Source organism: Triticum aestivum, chromosome 4B, assembly GCF_018294505.1.
Source record: "Triticum aestivum cultivar Chinese Spring chromosome 4B, IWGSC CS RefSeq v2.1, whole genome shotgun sequence".
Taxonomy (NCBI): Eukaryota; Viridiplantae; Streptophyta; class Magnoliopsida; order Poales; family Poaceae; genus Triticum; species Triticum aestivum.
In genome coordinates, this window is record NC_057804.1 from 291,316,258 (window position 1) to 291,320,750 (window position 4,493).

A 4,493-nucleotide genomic window follows, 5' to 3' on the forward strand; every position below is an offset into this window, starting at 1 on the left:
GTTGCCTACAGGTACGGCGCGACGCGGCATGGGATGGGTCATGTGGGGGTGTAATTCTGCTTTTCTACTCGCTCTTCACCTACCCAGCTGTGTTGCTGTCCCTCGCCTCTTTTGGTCCCACATTTAAGTGTAATGGGTGGCTCGTTCCGGGTGAGGGAGAGTCGTAGAGACGTTTCTTTTGAGGAAAGATGGTCCTCCTCTCCCCACGTTCTCTGTACCGGGTGGGTGGGTCCATGAGTGCACGTTCCCCATTTCACTCCCTTCTCCCCCTCTTTGATTCCCCATCCACCGCCGCCTCCTCTCTCGCCTCACCGCCGGCCTCCTCTATGCCCCTTCCTCTCCCTCTCGGACGATGCCTAGCTATGGCCGCCCGTGCCGTATCCTGCATCTGGCGCGGGAGTGTGTGGTGGTGACTAGCCGAGCCGTCCCGCTGGTGGATCGAGCACGGACCCTTGCGATGGCGTCCGGACGAGGCCGGGCACAAGGCGGAGCTGCGGCCGGCGATCCGGCACCGGCGCATGCCCGGCGGCGGGACCGTCGTCGCCATGGCCGGTGGGAGAGTTGGCGGCAGCTAGCGGTGCGGTGAGGGGAGGCGCACGGGTGAGAGGGTGGGGCTCTCGCTAGCCGCTCTCCTGTCCCGTTGGTTTCTTGCGGCCACGGTGGCGTTTCTCAGATCGAGCTGGATGGCGCGACGGGGGCGTGGTGCAGGTCGACTTGCGAGCGCATCCGGCATCCTGGTGGCCACGTAGCGGCTCTGGTCGCCGGGAGGGCTTAATTCTGTGGTCGATTCCATTCACTCCTCCCGTTCTCACTTCTCTTTCTCTTCTTGATGCAGGGTCGTGATGTGATCCACCTTGTCCAGAGGGTAATTTCTGCGTGTGATTTGGGTAAGGATCTGGGTGCTGTTCGTTTTCTCACTGTGTTTGTTCCTAGGTGAGCCTCTCTCCTTTTCCCATGCTCTTGACCTGCTCGATAAAATGCTTGTGTGGCTGCAAGCTATTTTCTGCCTTGGGTTAGATTCCTTTTGGTTTCTTGACAAACATGTGAATTTCTCCTAAGTGAAAAAATGGAGGTGAAGAGGAGAGGAGGAATTACTTCATATGTTTAGGCAGCACGAGATTTCTAAAATTAGTTTACAACTTGTTAGCCAATTTTGGTTGTCTTGCAAAGTAAAAAAAATCAAGTAAATAATTTGCTTATGCCCTAACTAAATCAGTGTTCTGTTCGTCGGGTCCATCTAATCACTTTCTCGTGCATCCAGGTCGGCACCGCTGTTGTCACCGGCAGAATGGCCGCCTGGCCATGGGCAGGCTCGGAGCCCTCTGCGAGCAGGTAACTGAATTTTCTGACCAAGGAGCTTTCTAAACCTGTAAAAAATCATTCTGACAGTTGTTGACCGGTAAATATGTGGAACTGTTTCAGGTGAAGGAGCTTAATTTCCAGGGGTATGAGGTGATTCTGGTCACCTCCCGCGCCGTCGGCGTCGAGGCAGAGGCTCAAGTACCGAAAGCTCATCAACAGCAGGTTGCAGACCATTTTTTCTCATAGCAATTTACTAACGGTCATTGCCTCTGGTTATCGTCAGTGCTTGTGTGCTGATAATTCTCCTTGCTTGCAGTTTGGCCGATCTGCAGAACCCATAGTTCGACCTGGATGGGAAGGCATGCGCTACCGTCGGCCAGAGTGGCCTCATGACTATCTACGATACACTATTTAGCTAGGTGGGTTTGCTAACTGCTGTTCTTTCTTTTATTGTTGTTGTTGAGGTATGGTCTTTCTTGCTCATCTCCAATCAAATGCTTGTGAGCTGAAAGGTTCTTGTTTGTTTGTTTCCCTTCCTGTTCAAGTTGTTCGTCTTCTGTGTCGTTAGCCAGCAAAGTTAGATGTGCTCTCATTGCCATGCTTGATTAATTCTTGCAGCATGTTCTTGTTTGATTATGTTTACCCTGGTGATTTGCTTTCTGTTTGCTGCTTGGGCAAACATGTGTGTCCCCTGTTTTCGGCAGTACATCTTCGGGTTAGTGCTGTGGGCGAAATGTGTGCAGCAAGTAGTAGTTGTAGCTGCTCATTATGAATATTGTGCCTACAGCCATGGTTGACACACGTATTAAGTGGCAGTTACTCCGTACACATAGAAGGACGGTTTAGTGCGGAGAGGTTTATGAAGGCCTACTGGAATTAATTATTTCAGAACACTTACCCCTTCTAAATTATATATTAGCAGGGGTGTGCTTATTTGTCCCTCTTTAGATAGTTCTTGGGGAGACGGCATATTAATATCTGTAATTTAGGCTACAAAATGGATTTTATTCGTATGTCTGCTATATTTCAGTTGTATTGTCTTTCCTTCAATCAATTGACAAGTTCTTGCTTCTTTTAATATTATTTCTCTTCAATCAGTTTATGAATCCTTAGTTCATTTAGTGTTATCTCTTTACACAGAAGATCCTACTTTCATAACTGATGTGCTATTCTCACATGCAATTAACTTGATCTGGTTAGAAAGAACCAATGGTTGGTGCTTGTTAATTGCATTAATAGTAGTTGTTGTGTTCTGTGGTGATTATATGTGCCACACATGAAGTATGGTATAAATGTGCTTTTATTGTTCAAGAAGCAAGTATTTCTGCCATTTTTTGTTGTCTTTCATCTTGGGATAGCTACAAATCTGCTGCATATGTTTTAAAGATTAGGCATCTTGGGATAGCTACAAATCTGTTGCATACGCTTTTAAAATTAGGCAGAGAAATTTTACCAATTGGTGGCAGGTCCCTTTTTGGTTTGCTACGTTATTTTGCTGTTTATTAGGCAACACACTAATTTCCCTTTGCTTACTAATGCCATGATTCCTTTTATGTTTCTGGTAAAAACAGTTGGGTAATTCTTCTGTTGCTTCACGGATTTTCCTGCACGTTGTGTCTGTATTACTGCCACTGAAGATATACCTCAACTGAAGATCTAGCTCGTGACGATGATGTACCTAAGGTTAGTGTTATTATTACATATGGGGAGAGGTTTATGAAAGCCTACTGAAACTGATTATTTGGTTACACTCACCACTTCCTTTGGACAGAAGTCGTTGTCTGAACGTACTGACCATTGTGTTATGCAGTGTTGGTCTATACTTTAATGCACCTGTGTTCACGCATGGCCAGCTTTATGTAGCAGTGTCGCGTGTGACCTCAAAAAAGGCTTTGAAAATCCTGATTGAAAATGAAGATGGTACTACTGATTCTCAGACCAGGAACATTGTGTTTCCTGAGCTCTTCCAATCCATTTCTTATAATCCATGCTGGTGGTGTCTTTTACAATACATGCATTATTCTATTTACCCTGTTCGCTATGGCCGGCCAGTCTGTTCTAGCTGATTCATGTGGTCGTCCGATATGTGTGGTGCCAACTGCCATTTCTTTGCTAGCTGATGTCAATAGTCTTTTGGTTCATAAAGCTTAGTGCCTCATATATGAATGCTCCTTTTGGGTTCTTCAATTTCTCTTCCCCCCTATCTTTTGCTGACTACACTGATTATATGCATGTTCTACCCGATGCTCTTTCTTTATGATGGTCCTATGTCACGGGTGTTAATATCTACAACCTATTTGCTGCTTGTTGTGCAAAATCTTTTGGTTATTGTAAATTATTCCCTGCTGTATAAAGTTTGATTTTAGTCTGTTGCATTTTGTTGGTTCCTATCTTGCCAATGTCTATAGCAATATGCTTTCTTGATAGCCTATTTTGCTTCACATTTTTTGGGTATGCCACTTCTCTAATGAGTGGGTGCATCTCTACTTTGTTTTATCATTCTATGTTTTTTTCCTAACCTTTTTTGGTATTCTGCTTTCTCCTTGCAGATGGCAAGCACCATTTTGTTGGTTCCTGCCTTGCCAATGTCTACAGCAATGTGTGCGTCCTTTGTCTCATCTGTGGCATTACCGTGGGGCGACTCATAATGGGCTTATCAAGCATACTGACCTTGTGATGATAGATAAAGAGGTTGATTTCAGTGTCATTCAGATAAATATATTTTTAGCCCTGTGAATTCAAAAATGAGTGCTTCTTGGTTGTTTCTGTTGTTGGTCCAGAAGATTCTTGGTTCTTGTTGGTGCTTTTACTACATGTGCAGTAAGTATACTCCCTCCGTCCGGAAATACTTGTCATCAAAATGGATAAGAGGGGATGTACCTAGATGCATCTTAGTTCTAGATACATCTCTTTTTATTTTGATGACAAATATTTTCGGACGGAGGGAGTACTATGCTAACCCACATAAATGACGAAGTCCTGCGCTAATCCTTGTTGGCACTTCTTGGTGTGTTAACTAAATGGTTTAGTCCCGCGCTTCATAGAAGCAGTTTTAACTAAATGTAATGAACTAATTAAGCGCCTTCTTTTATTGTTGGCTAATCCTTTGGTTTTATTGTGTGCTACATTCTATATGATGATACGCTATGACTCTAATAAGTCCAGGCACTATAAACCCTATGTCAGCTATA

At 44.8% G+C, this 4,493-nt stretch overlaps 1 long non-coding RNA gene across 4 annotated transcripts; it reads left to right on the forward strand.

Moving 5' to 3' along the window:
- Positions 1–212: 212 nt before the first annotated feature.
- LOC123092013 (uncharacterized) lies at positions 213–4,111 on the forward strand. 4 transcript variants are annotated; one of them, XR_006444052.1, is made up of 7 exons: positions 213–708; positions 836–887; positions 1,262–1,332; positions 1,423–1,524; positions 1,619–1,721; positions 2,874–3,222; positions 3,852–4,111. It is a non-coding gene; the product is annotated as an uncharacterized lncRNA (long non-coding RNA). The 4 variants fall into 4 exon arrangements; XR_006444051.1 differs by having other exon boundaries at positions 215–708; positions 2,874–2,985; XR_006444049.1 differs by having other exon boundaries at positions 215–708; positions 836–933; positions 2,874–4,111.
- The last annotated feature ends 382 nt before the right edge of the window (positions 4,112–4,493 follow it).